Source organism: Alosa pseudoharengus, unplaced genomic scaffold (genome assembly GCF_046254945.1).
Source record: "Alosa pseudoharengus isolate Yale_2024_CS ecotype anadromous, Long Island Sound unplaced genomic scaffold, YU_APseudo_1.1 YU_APseudo_1.1_scf_26, whole genome shotgun sequence".
Taxonomy (NCBI): Eukaryota; Metazoa; Chordata; class Actinopteri; order Clupeiformes; family Clupeidae; genus Alosa; species Alosa pseudoharengus.
The window spans coordinates 1,661,636-1,676,596 of NW_027468701.1; the positions used below are offsets into that span (position 1 = coordinate 1,661,636).

Consider the following 14,961-nt stretch of genomic DNA (forward strand, 5'->3'; position numbering starts at 1 on the left):
AGTGTCTAGCCAGTGGTGGCAAGCGAGCTAATTAGGCTAATCAGCTAATTCAAATGTTTAAGTACTTAATGAAGATATCCAGGGGTCTTTATGCCTCGACTAAGTTGATGTTGCATATAAACAACAATTCATGTTCATAGAAACAACAAGGTCACAAAGACATAATATATTTCATACCTGTGTTGCAGCATGTAGCCTAGCTGTCTAGCTAGGTTTACAATGCAATCCAATGTCCTAAAATACTAGCATTCCGCCTGTCAGCTAGCTAAAAAGATCGAGTGCTTAAACTAACATATATAGTGGTCTATTTAGTGGTGTATGTGCTCTGACTAAGTTCGTGTGGCATATAAACCACAATTCGTGTTGATACAAGTGCCAATGTTCGTGTAGAAACATTTTAATCACATACAAATGTTCGTGTTACAGCTCAGGTAGTCTCCGCCATCTTGGTCACACTTTTTTGTAACTCCCGCCTCCAAACACAAAGACGCGGACCTGATTGGTTCTCGATTGGTCCTCATTTAAATAAAGTTAAACTTTGGCCAACTTTTTTTCGCCTGCCTCGGCGATTCGCTTTCATTTCGCCCAACTAGGGCGAATTTCGTCTCCATTCAACCTCAATGAGAGCGACGCGAAATTTCGTTGTGTGGAAACACACCGTAATCCACGCCCGGAAGTTGGATGGATACGGAAGTTACGGAGGCGGGACTTATTCTGGAGAGGTCAATTCATTTGAAAGTGAGAGAGCCCGCACGGAAGTGGTTTAAAACAAAACGATTGCGCCTTGGGATATCGTTTCTGGTCGAAGCTGTTGAAATAGTTTTTGTCCGCTACAGCAGCAATCTTTTGAACGGTAAGATGTCTGAGCGTCACTGCAGATCACATATAATTTGTTGTACAGTTTGTGAACTGGGTTAATGTGTGTGTGTGACTAGTCAGGCACCAAATTAAGACAGCGAACAGTAACGTTGCCGCTGTCCTCACGGGCAGGTTAACGCTAAACTTATTGACAACTGTATGATCCTTACAAATTGGGGTTGTTGTTTTCAAGTTAGTAATTATTATAGTCTAAACTCGTATAATTTGCGTCTCACACTAAATGGACATTTTGCTAGCAGGCATCCTTGGCAACGCTAACACAAGCGTTGCACTTCGACGCATTTGTTACCGTTTATCGCCCGTGTTTGTAGACCTGGGGAGACTGACAGCTACTCCCATTCATTTTAATGGGCAACGGTATACTAATCCATTCACATCGGATGCATGGCGTGTGCATGGCAGCTGCGTTACCTTCCTGTTTTCTTTTCGGCGCCCACGTTAAAAGAGCCAAAGTCCCGCCCTTTCCGTTTACTCGCGTGGATATGGGGATTCGATTATAGATATTAGAAAGCTAGATACAGAGACGGTTGATAAAGTTAACTATAGAATCTTTGCTAGATACCTCATTGGGCTCGAGAACGTACGTAAATAGCGACGCCTTCTTTGTGGGGCCAGCAATCACTGGAGGCCAATGGAGGAGCATGTGACTGACTGGAAATCAGACAGGTCTCTGTGATTGCCTGCCAATGTGGGCCATAGACAATAAAGGTGCCCCACATAGCAAAATTCAGTTGAATCAACGTTGAAATATGTTTTGGCAGAAATGTTGAAACTACATTGAAGCCTAACATTGATCCGATGTTGAAAGTGTCCCTTCTACTTTCTGTTGAATCAACATTGGATTTTCAATCAAGGAGACCATGATAACAGGAAGTTTATTGTCACATGCATATAGTTACTGGAAGTAAGAAATGCAGTGAAATTATGTCTGGTGTCAGCCTATTTGTGCATTAATGGGGGGGGGGGTTTGTGCAGTAGAAGAGGGGTTTAGTAGATTAAGTGGCAAGGGCTGCATAAGAAAGGTGGGGGAGGATTGGGATTGCGGGGGGGGGGGGGGGGGAACCAACAAGGAGCACCCAAGAGCAACAGGGGCAAGGAAAAACTCCCTTACCAAGGAAGAAACCTTGGGCAGATCCACGGCTCAAGGGGCTAACCCAACTGCCAGGGGTCTTGGTGTGTGTGTTGGGGGGATGACAGGGGAGATGGGATAGTGTAACGCAAGTATGGTGAAGGGACTTACTATTTCAAGCTGAGTACTGTATGTATGATGTATGTGAGTGATGACCGTGAAGATGTGTGTGTGGGCGGGAGGGGAGTGGAGCAGTGACTGTGTGTGTGTGTGTGTGTGTGTGTGTAGTGTGTGTGTGTGGGTAGGTGGGGGCAGTGTGCTGTAAGTATGTAGAGGATGTGTGTTGGAGAAGATCCTGAAGACAATGTGCTGTGTATGTAGGGGGGGGGGGGAGCAGTGTACTGCAAGTATGGTGAAGGGACTTACTATTTTAAGCAGAGTACTGTATGTATGATGTATGTGAGTGATGACTGTGAAGATGTGTGTGTGGGCAGGAGGGGAGTGGAGCAGTGACTGTGTGTGTGTGTGGGTAGGTGGGGGCAGTGTGCTGTAAGTATGTAGAGGATGTGTGTTGGAGAAGATCCTGAAGACAATGTGCTGTGCATGTAGGGAGGAGGGGGGTTGCAGTGTGCAACAAGTATGTAGAGGAGGCTTACTGTAGCAAGCAGTGTGCTGTATGTATGTGAGGTGATGACGGTGATGATGTAAGTGTGTGTGTTTTTTGTGTGTGTGTTGGGGATGGGGGTAGGGTGGGGGGGGGGGGGGCAGAAAGGCTAGGCAATCAAGGACATGGGTAGATGGAGGAGAAATCAAAAATAATAAATAAAAAGTTCTATGGAGATGTGCAAAAGTTGGAGAAAGTCAGATATGTGTGTGTGTGTTTTGACGTGTGATGAAATAACAAAATAAATAAAAGGTCTGTAGCATAGGAGAGGGATGTAAAAGTGCTAAAAGTCTTGTAGGTGTGTGTGTGTGTGTGTGTGGGGGGGGGGGGGGGGGGGGGGCAGAAAGGCTAGGCAATCAAGGACATGGGTAGATGGAGGAGAAATCAAAAATAATAAATAAAAAGTTCTATGGAGATGTGCAAAAGTTGGAGAAAGTCAGATATGTGTGTGTGTGTTTTGACGTGTGATGAAATAACAAAATAAATAAAAGGTCTGTAGCATAGGAGAGGGATGTAAAAGTGCTAAAAGTCTTGTAGGTGTGTGTGTGTGTGTGTGGGGGGGGGGGGGGGGTCATGAGTGCTGAGTAGTGAATGAGTGCAAAGTCAGTATAGTGTGAGTTAAGAGTTGGGAAATGTTTGAGAGTGCTGAGGAGTGAATGTGTGCAAAGTCAGTATAGTGTGAGTTCAGAGTTCAGATGGCCTGGGGATAAAAACTTCTCCTGAGTCTCTCAGTTCTGGCTTTGTGACTACATAGGCGTCTTCTTGATTTCAGCGGTAGGAATAATCTATTGTTAGGATGAGAAGAGTCCTTCAGAATCTTTTGGGCTCTTAGGAGTACTCTTCTGGAATAGATATCTTGTAGAGCAGGGAGTTGAGTTCTTATAGTATGTTCAGCTGAGCGCACTACTCTCTGCAGAGTACTACAATCTCTAACTGTGGAGTTTCCATACCAGGTGATAATGCTACCAGTTAGAACACTCTCAACCGCTGAAGTGTAGAAGGCCTTCATGATGGATGTAGAAACTTTGAATTTCCTTAGCTGACGAAGGAAGTAGAGTCGTTGTCTGGACTTCTTCAGAACATATTGAGTGTTAACAGTCCATTTTAAGTCTTCAGTAATGTGGACACCAAGGTATTTAAAACTTGAGACTCTCTCTACAGGTTGCCTGCTGATCATTAGTGGGGTGTAACTGTAGTTCTGCTGCTGCCTTCATACTGACATTGAATCAATGGTGTTTCAACCATCACCTAAATGGGAATCTACATTAGGTTGAAATAATGTTACTGAATCAATATGGTTTAACCATTATCTAAAAGCTACAAAAATGCTTAACAAAAATGTTAATATATGAATCACTGAACAAAATAATAGAAGAGGGTTTGTTTTTACATTTAGGTTTATTTAATTAATGTCTACAAAAAACAAGTTCAACTTCATCATCGTACTCATAAATAAGCATTTATCAGCATTGAAATTCCTTGTGTTGAAGTGTCCATTCAACTTCAAGAATAACTAGAATTGCGGTTCCGAGGAACTGCAAGAGTGGGTTTGATCAGGGGCATGGAACTCGGCCTCATCCAAGGATTCCAACGGTACCTCATTCATGAAAATCGGACATACGGGTCAAAAGTTACATGCACACACCTTCATATACACAGACAGCCCAGCCCAGCCCATTAGAGCTCTGCCAGATGGCTCAGAACTCTGCCAGGTGCAAGCTTAAACAATTAGAGCTGTGATGTCACAATCGAATTAGAATCCTTGAACATTCCGCCATTCATTTCAATGGGGCCCAAAAACGCCGAAAAACGGGAATACTGCGAAAACGACAAGGGCCAGCGACACGAAATTAACAAGCAAGTTACACCGGTTCGGGCCTGAATTTTTGGAGTTCGAACCGCGTCGATAGCTCAAACGGTCTAGGAGCAGTAGTTCGGCCAAAAAGTGGGTGAAAAAGAAGATATAACTAGAATTGCGGTTCCGAGGAACTGCAAGAGTGGGTTTGATCAGTGGCATGGAACTCGGCCTCATCCAAGGATTCCAACGGTACCTCATTTATGAAAATCGGGCACACGTATCAAAAGTTGTCTGCATTAACGCAACATCCAATAAGCTAAAACGCATAAATAACATGGTTGCTATGCTGGCTGCTATGGTGGTCGCTAGGTTGACATTACAGGGGTGGTTTCTAGGTTGTTGCTAGGGTAATTAGTTAGTTGCTAGTAAGCCATCTTAAGCTGACCTGTGTATAGGTCATGGTTAAAAACGTATCAGAATCTCAGAAATAATCACGTAATGCAGCCAGTTTAAGATTTTTTAAGAAGTCAGATTTTTTAAAGGCAATCAAATTTCTGCTGACTCTCTTCTGGCTGCGGTTAAAGGCCAGCGCCTCCTGAGAGGCCTGAAGGGTCAGTTCTGAGGTTGTTGGCTGCTGGAACCGAAAAAAGGACTGCATTTTCTTAAAAGACAATGTGACTGAAGTGCGGGCAAAGTTTGCACAGAAATGTAAGATTTTTCCCACCCTTATCGACCTTGTCATAAAACTTGTTTAAATGATCACACGACGCCTCCTTGCTGCTTTGTCGTCCACATCAGCATTTCTCAAACTTCTTTGACCTGAGGCCCAGTCAAGGCATACTTTGGGGTCATAGGGCCCACCTACATGAACCCACCCCCTCCTCCCAACCCCTATCAAATTGTAATGATATCACAATTATTATTTTTATACTATATTGCTATACATGCACTTCAAAACAGTCAATGTTTAAAGTGCTAAGATTGTTCACAAAAGTTTGTGAAAGCATGCACATCAGAGTACTGCTTTACTAATGTAAAATATAATTAGGCCTACACTAGTTTCTTTGTTTTTGAATTGTTGCATGATGCTTGCATGAGAAATACTTCTCAAAACAACAGCAATTATATGGGTGCCGTTGTTTTGGGATGTTTCCCTCATGCAAGCGTCATACACTGATAGAGTATATATATGCTATTTAATTACATTTCATTTGGATGCCTGAATGTAAGAATTCAGGAAACACAATACCAGCTTTTAACATTTCTGTTGTTTACTAGTTTATGTAAATCACATAACACATGAACTGTTCATACTACTGATAGCCCATTACTGTACACAATAATACTGTGCCCATTCATTAACATATATTAAACATCAGGCGTCTTGTTTACACATTTAAACCATATTTGCACTTCGAATTTCGCTTCCAAATTGTAGTAGTAACTACATCTACGAAGTCTAAGGAAGATAACCATGTAGTCTGTTCAACGATAAGATACATTTTGACAGAACTACAGACTTCGTGAAAGTAGTAGGCTACCAAAAAAGTCTCCATTCACTTCATTGCAAAATCGCGGTTGGTCTATTTACACATTAAAGATAAATTTTGACAGAACTACAGACTTCGTGAAAGTAGTACCTACACTAGTTTCTTTGTTTTTGCATTGTTGCATGATGCTTGCATGAGAAATACTTCTCAAAACAACAGCAATTATATGGGTGCCGTTGTTTTGGGATGTTTCCCTCATGCAAGCATCATACACTGATAGAGTATATATATGCTATTTAATTACATTTCATTTGAATGCCTGAATGTAAGAATTCAGGAAACACAATACCAGCTTTTAACATTTCTGTTGTTCACTAGTTTATGTAAATCACATAACACATGAACTGTTCATACTACTGATAGCCCATTACTGTACACAATAATACTGTGCCCATTCATTAACATATATTAAACATCAGGCGTCTTGTTTACACATTTAAACCATATTTGCACTTCGAATTTCGCTTCCAAATTGTAGTAGTAACTACATCTACGAAGTCTAAGGAAGATAACCATGTAGTCTGTTCAACGATAAGATAAATTTTGACAGAACTACAGACTTCGTGAAAGTAGTAGGCTACCTAAAATGTCTCCATTCACTTCATTGCAAAATCGCGGTTGGTCTGTTTACACATTAAAACCATATTTACACTTCGAATTTCGCTTCCAAATTGTAGTAACTACATCTACGAAGTCTAAGGAAGATAACCATGTAGTCTGTTCAACGATAAGATAAACTTTGACAGAACTACAGACTTCGTGAAAGTAGTACCTAAAATGACTTCATTGCAAAATCATGGTTGGTCTGTTTACACATTAAAACCATACTAACAATTTACATGTCGACTCCACATCCTTGTAACACCATACCAAGGTTAAGAAGTGAGTCAATTTGGCTGATTACGTTAACGCATTTCCATGGCTTGTCAGCTCAAAAAAAGCAGTGGCTATTGCTAACGCATTCATTTTCAATGCTTAGCATGTTAGCTAACCTTAAAAGGTTTGTATATGTGCTAACGCTTACTTGAACGTTCCTATTGTGGCTTGTGGGGTAGAATTTAACTTGTTCACACGTGTAACATTAGGCCTACTGTTGTTTACTACTTTATGTAAATCACATGACTATAATAAACTGTAACTTACTGAGAGCTAAGGTAATTCTGATTCAGTGTGATGAATGGCCATCACGTAAAGCATATGACAACAGCAAATAGCTAACGTTTACGTTAGCCTAACTTACATATCGTTGACGTTGACCCGACACGTTTATAAGTTAGACCATAGACTGATGAGGACGTCCATGAAAATTCCGTGTGTATCCTGTGTATCTTTCGTGCTGCTATCCTGTTGCCTCTTCCCTGTTGTTCCGGCAACAAGGTTTTTACGCGATATTTACGCCACATCCCAGAGAGTTGTTGTTTGGTGGGTCAGGTGACGAGCCGTCGAATCACAGCACAGCACCCAGAATGCATTGCAACACACCGTCATGAAGGGACTCATCGTTAGGTCGGCTTTAAATAGCATACAGAACCTATAGTAATATAACGTTGTCTGTAAGCTCCACAGATCGTGGCAAGACAATTGATTGTGGACTTCTTGCCGGGCAATGATGAGTAACTTAACTTGAATAATAATGATGCGTGGATGTGCATAATATCTGCATGAAAGTGTGGTTCTCAATGTAATAATCTATACAACTGTACACATGACTAAGTTTGAATGGAGCTAGCTGGGCATAGGACTGGGCTGAATGGATTTGGAAAATACTATTTATTTATTTTTTTAATGACCTATATGAACATGGTTTGGCTTTAAAAAAAAGATGAGACAGCGCTTCGCGCTGTCTCATCTTTTTTTACATTGCCTTTACACTTAGTGCTGGCAAGGCATTGAACTGGGCTTCTTTCGAAAAGGAATAATAAATAAAGTAAACTTAAGAAGAACAATAGTGGTCTTGCTGGATCAAACCCACTAATAAGTAAACTTAAGAAGAACAATAGTGGGCTTGCTTTCAGCCATGCTGTGGGCTTGCTGGATCAAACCCACTAATAATAAAAGAATAGGATTGAGAGAGGAGGAGGAAGAGGGTAAAACAAAATCCAAAAAATTAAGTGCCATTATGTGGGGAATTCCAAGGACGATTCAGCATCCTGATGACTAGCGAGTAAAAACTATTCCTGTATCTGCTGGTACGGGTCCTTATGCTCTTGTATCGTCTGCCAGAAGGCAGGAGGGTGAAAAGACAGTGGCTGGGATGACTGGGGTCAGAAACTATACGCTTGGCCTTTCTTCTGCTGCGCTGGCTGTAGAGGTCCTTGATGGATGTTAACTCAGTCCTTGTAATGCGTTGTGCTCTTTGTAGCGATTTTCGATCCTGGGCAGTGATGTTACCATACCATGTTGTTATGCCACCAGTCAGAATGCTCTTTATTGTACAGCGGTAAAAGTTGGTCAATATGTTGTAGTCCATGGCAAATTTCCGCAGACGGTGCAGAAATAAGAGCTGCTGTCTTTGTGACCACACCAATATGGTGTGTCCAGCTCAGATCCTCACTGAGGTTTATACCCAGGAATCTGAAGCTTTTGACTCTCCACAGCTGCACTCCCGATGTGAATGGGTGCAGAAACTTGAAGTCAAAGTCAGCTTTATTGTCAATTTCTTCACATGTTCCAGACATACAAAGAGATCGAAATTACGTTTCTCACTATCCCACGGTGGAGACAAGACATATTTTACCAATTTTAAGTCCACAGACAAACATAACATTCAAGTAAACAAAAAAGTAAGTAAATAAGTAAATAAGAGGGCACATATAATGAAAAAATAAGAGCAGCAAAATTTGGTTGAAATTGTGCATAGACAGTCAATAAAATAAAATACTAGTGCAAAGTCAGGCCAATAAGAGGCTGAGGTAGTTCTGTTTGACCTAAGTAAGAAATAAAGTGGCATAGTGGTGCAAGTTATGTAAGAGCAGCAGAAGTGTTGTGTTTTCAGGACAACAACAACAAGTTGCAAAGTGTACAAGTGTGCAAGTGGAGTGGTGCAGGCGGCCATTGTGGGTCCAATGTCCAGGATGTTATGTAGCTGAGGGTGGAGGGGGGAGAGGAGGGAGAGAGTTCAGCATCCTAACAGCTTGGTGTATGAAGCTGTTGGTGAGTCTGGTAGTGCGGGAGCGCAGGCTTCTGTACCTCTTCCCAGAGGGCAGTAGATCAAACAGATTGTGAGCGGGGTTTGATTGATTCATTGATATCTAAATGATAAAAACAAAGGGCTGCAACCAGGTCTCCATGTGAAGATGACACTGTGGATGAGAAGCAGAGACAACACTCATCAGCACTCACAATGGAACATTTTGCAGAGCAGACAGTACAACAAAGCAATTACTACTTATGCAAACAGCAATTTAGGAATGTCAAATCCACCTAGATCTAGTTTTTCTTTAATCCTCCGGCACGCCAAGTAACGGAGCCAATTTTTTTATGATGTCGCTGAAGGCCTGCTGTGTAAGTTTTCGGTCATAGCAATAATGTTATCTTCTTATCAATTAGTGCTGCCACTAACGACTAATTTTCTAACGACTAATCTTTCGACAAATTTTTCGGTTAGTCGACTAATCTAAACGACTTTTTTTTTTTTTTAAATCAAGTGTTTGTTATTTCGTTGTGTCCATTTTATTTTGAACTCAACTGAAGGGAAAACTTAAATAAACTGTTCAAAAACATGTGTAAAAAAAAAGAAATCACCATCAAATGCTACCATCAGGTCTAATGTCAGACCTTTGATATACTTTATTTGTATGCCAGTGTTGCCATGGACATAGACAATGTTCAATGTTTGTCAAACTTCTTTGACCTGAGGGCCGGTCATGGCACCTACATGAACCCACCCCCCATCAAATTATCATTATCAATTATTATTGTTATGCTATATTGTTATACATGCACTTCAAAGCAGCCAATGTTTAAAGTGCTAACACTGTTCACAAAAAGTTTGTGAAAACATGCACATTAGAGGACTGCTTTACCAATGTAAAATATAATTAATTCATTGCTTTTGCATGGTTGCATGATAAATACTTCTCAAAACACCAGCAATTATATGGGTGGCATTGTTTTGGGATGTTTCCCTCATGCAAGCATCATACACTGGTAGGCAAATGGAAAGAATATTAACATGACATTTAATTATGCCACAATAGCTTTTGGCCACTTTATTCAAATTTGACTATACAATACAATGCTAGATAGTGTATTAGTCTGTGCTTTTATGGAAGTTGCACAAATCCACATCGTTCTATTAAATGTCGTTTCATAATTAAATAGCTTCAATAGGTTGAATCGGAGCTTTGCTACCAACGTTATCGAGTGGTTTCAGTTTCTCTCGCGCACACGCATCATTGAATGACCACTAATTGTATGCCTGGCTCGCCAGGCTAATGCCTCTATGTTTGATGACACTGATTGCAGAAACGTTTGTTTTCTTTTTCTGTCGGTCCGCGGTTCCTTGATCAATTGCGCAGCAAATTATCAGACGAAGCCCCGGGAATAATTTCACTCTGCGGCTCCGGGACCAGCAGTATCCACGTTGCGGCCGGTGCTCGTCCGCGGCCCATAGTTTCAGAAACGCTGGTCTAGCCAATTTTGAAAAGGCGTATGGAGTTGAGGATTTTGCAAATGAGCCTGACATCAGCATGTTCAAAACAAATAGGGTACAGGCACTTTGCGCGTCTTACCACATAGGTTACCTCACTTTATCAGTGGCTTGAACGCTAAGCGTTGTGACTTATTCAACATGGGAAATGACGCGCACCTTATTGTTGATATCACGGGGCGGCATGTTTTTTACACACCGTTGCGTTGTCAACGTGAGCCACTCTCTTCACTTAATTTATTGCAATTTCCACAATACTAGTCAGAGTCTGGACTAGCGTAACTAGTTTAGCTTTCCCCACTTAGCTCTGCCTAATAATGAATTGCGCTCGCTGAAAGCAGGCAGGCACGCAGTTTTGCTGCTCGAGTTTACACTTGCGTGCATGGCAGGGTTTAAAACATGACTGCCAAAGTCTAAGTAGCCTGTTTGACAGTCGTACTTTTCAAGAGTTAATAACATTACAATGAGCCGTTTGAGACGGGAGACCAAAAATAAATAGGTGGTCAATAGTAAAACGACTCTTCGACTAAAAAAATTGCCGTCGACTAATTTTCATGGTCGACTAAGTCGACTAATCGCGGCAGCACTATTATCAATGCATTTTATGTCTAGCCTACCAGTCTTTTCTTTATAGAATAGTGTTGTAGCCTAACTGTAGTGAGTCCCAAAGGGAAAATGCAAAAATGAACCTTTTTAGTATCCTTTGCACTTATAATCTATGGTCAACAACCATAAGAAAGGTCATACTAAGAGTAAAGAACATAATATTGGCCTAGCCTATTGATTATGTGTATGTGTTTAATTATTGACATGCTAAATTGACCTGATCCCAAACAGCTGTCTCAAAGTTATTGAGAAAATTTCATATATATTCTGTTAATGAAATTGTAACATTTTACAATAACAAATGATCATATGTCTGTTACAGAGTAAACATGTGTTAACTGGGAATGTCACTGTTTGCAGGTTTTCAATTGGCAATTTAACATGCATCCATTTCCTACTGTGCCTTCTATTTTTGCCAATCATAATGATGACGATCAGCCCTTATTATCATCTAAGAGAAATTGTTTTGGACAGCAGAAGACAGAGGCTACAGTGGATCCAGACATGCAGCGCACATAATTTAAGGCTACATTTCCACATACAACAACACTGTCAACAATCAGGGACAACTGATTGACAGTCACACAATAAAGACGTCAGTAAAAAGGCCATTTGACCCTCCTGCCCTTAGCCTGCGCCCCATCTCGATAGATACATCTACATGAAAGTTCTGAATATTGCAGGTATGATACAACAGATATTGCACTTCTCACAATGACACACATTAGATAGACTGTGCCATTCACCATTTTGATGACATCTTGATTGGCTTTGTTTGTTCTCATCTCTTTTTTGAAAAAAAAAAAAAAAAGAGAGTGAATGCCATATGCTATAGGGTCATTCCACGTAATTTCAACCAGGGCCCACATACTTTGGTTTCAAGAAATTCTGAAACAATTACATGGGCAAAATGCACCATGGTTGTAAGGCAGTGCGTGTAAAGTCTTATGCGGGCCTCACCGTAAAGTGCAATATCTGCTGTAGTTTGCCTGCTATATTCAGAACTTTCATGAAGCTGTATGGCTGGAGAAGGTGTGGAACTTTTTCAATGTAAGTGTGACTGTCAATCAGTTGTTCCTAACAGTATGTGTACATGTAACTTTTCATTAAATATTGTCTGCTGCCTGTGTGCATCCACTTTATTCTGTGTCCCCAGATTGCACAAAATAATTTATTGTAGGAGGCAATAAAGGGTAATCATTATCAGAAAAAACATAAATTATTACATAAATCATTAATTTAAGGTGATTCGGGGTTCCTTACTGAAAACAGCTGTCACTGTTTGCAGGTTTTCAGCCAACACATCTACTCTCTGTGTCAAACATAATATGATAATTTGTTTTGGGAAAATATGTACACGGTCACAATTAAATTTCATTAACAGAATGTTTACAAAATTCAAATAACTTTGAGACAGCTGTTCAGGATCAGGCAGGTTGTTGACCATGGGTTATAATATGCAGCTATATGTACAACAACAGACACATGGTACATTTTCCAACTTTGGGACTCAAGCAGTGACACAGCCTGTTATTAACTAATAGGCCTTCACATCAAAGAAAATAGACTTGGCCTCGACATGAAATGCATTAGCTAGATAATATTGCTATTTTTTATGCTATGTGACCGCTTTGAATGGCTGTGTGCATGAAATAGGCAAACAAGACATATCCTACCTTAGAAACAGAAAGGTCAAGTCCAAATTATGTTATCATGTTACTTATCTCACAAAAGATGCAGGTGCTGTAGCCAGTGTACAAACCTGTGTATTAACTGTAAAAAATGTGATTCAGCTCGTCTTCGATCCTGAAAAGGAGAAGAGAGAAAATCAATGTGCTGCAATACCCCCTGTAAACAGCTGTTGCAATAAAAACAGTTTCTGTTAAGTAGGGAAAGTGACATTTTGAGGCCTTGCTAAAGCACGAAGCGTTCTAGAAGTATATTAGGCCATGTTGGCAGCCAGCTGCGGATTTGAATAGAGCAACCATAGACTGTATGAGAGCAGTACCATAACTCGGGTTTATAACTTTGTCAGTATCAAGAAAAATATCACTCGACCCACACTGTTTAGACCAGGGGTCTCAAACTCAAATGAGCTGGGGGCCAATTCTGCCAACGTCATCTGATTGGAGGGCCGGCTATTTCTGAAAATGCGATGTTTTTTTTTTCAAATACCACAATGCAAACAGAAAGTGCAAGTGTTTTTATCTAGTTTTAGACACCTGTGCTAGCAACCTTAGCTTATAAATAAAATAATGATAAAATAATTATTAATACAAATTATTAAACAAATGAAAAGCATAAAAACAGGTATGTGTGTGTTTCACACCAAATAAAAATATTCCTACTGTAAATGTTAAAATCTTTGAGTAAAACAAAAGTTTATGAAGGGGGTAAATTTACCCATCTAATTTGGCACTGGATGGCAAGCACCTCAAATTATGCACCTTTCAATAAATACTGGATGAACATATTTGAGCAGGTTTACTTTCCTTTTTTCATATTGCCCACATAACAAATTAACAGGAAAACACCTAAGATGTATACCAACACCTAAGATGTATATGGTTTCTAAACCACAAGGCCTACAATAAAGTATTCTGGTCAAATCAGTTGCTATCGCGGGTAATCTGAGTACCCAGAAGTTCGCATCATATTGCGGGTGACTTTGTAGTTTTGAGCCCTATTTCTACTAGCCCTGCTGTCTGTACCACGTCCATTACGGACACTATCATCAAGATTACCACTGCAACCTCCAAGCTATGTTGGGCAGAGGGTCGAAATAAGCATGGTATAGTGGACACCGTCGTATACACGCAGACGCACCTCCATTCAATAGACGATCGATCATAATCTCCAAAAGGATATTCTCCTTCAGATTTAGAATAGGTGAATAACATAGCCTACCTAAGACTTCATCACACGTAAACGTTTTTCAACATTTGGTGTAGGCCTATTTCTGCTTCAATTTCTGCAACACTATGGCCTGCATCGCTTCCGCGTCATTACAAATGCACGTCTTTGTTTCTCGCGTGTAATACAAGTATTTCCTGAAAACTTTGTGCAGCGATTTTGGGTTTGAATGAAGCTCTGGATGTTTAGCACATAGTGGAGCAGAGTACAAAGAGATTTGTCACCGTACTTGGAACTATCGTCTATTTTAATCAGTATCGTTGTTTGTCACAATTAAAAAGTCTCAAGGGCCGGATTACATTATTATTTTGACATACGTCGCGGGCCGGAATTAGGCCGGACGCGGGCCGGGTGTTTGAGACCCCTGGTTTAGACCCATTAACACAGATTACGAGGACCTGTCATTATTACCACCTTAATTTCTCAGAATAAAATGTCTTAAATCTGCAGTAATTTGATTTGCACAGAACATATTAAAACTATAATGTCTGGTTTGTCATGTTTAATTTCAAACATACCCCCCAACCCAAACTTCTCCAAAGTTGTTTTTTGTGTGTGTGTGGCATTTAACATTACCACAATTAATAGAGTGTGATGGCCACCTGGAAGTTTGTAGTTTTCAGCTTCCTCATGAAATTATAGAAGAATATTGTGTAATAAAAAGCATTTTTTCTTAATTTATCCTATTTAGCCTATAATTATTTGTTATCCTGCAATAAAAAGCCACAACAAATTAGTGTTATATATTGCAATGAAATCAATTACTACTACATCTTAAATTCTATCACACAAAATGGAAGTTTTTGCATATAGCTGTTGCCCCAATACTGT

General features: G+C 40.3%; 1 protein-coding gene across 2 annotated transcripts in view; it reads left to right on the plus strand.

The window, feature by feature from the left end:
* Positions 1–719: 719 nt before the first annotated feature.
* LOC143099264 (mitotic checkpoint protein BUB3-like) overlaps positions 720–14,961 on the plus strand; it is a 44,507-nt gene continuing 30,265 nt past the window's right edge. For both annotated transcript variants that reach the window (XM_076262362.1, XM_076262363.1), the window contains exon 1: positions 720–853. The gene's annotated coding sequence lies outside the window, so the exon portion shown is untranslated. The remainder of the gene's footprint in view (positions 854–14,961) is intronic.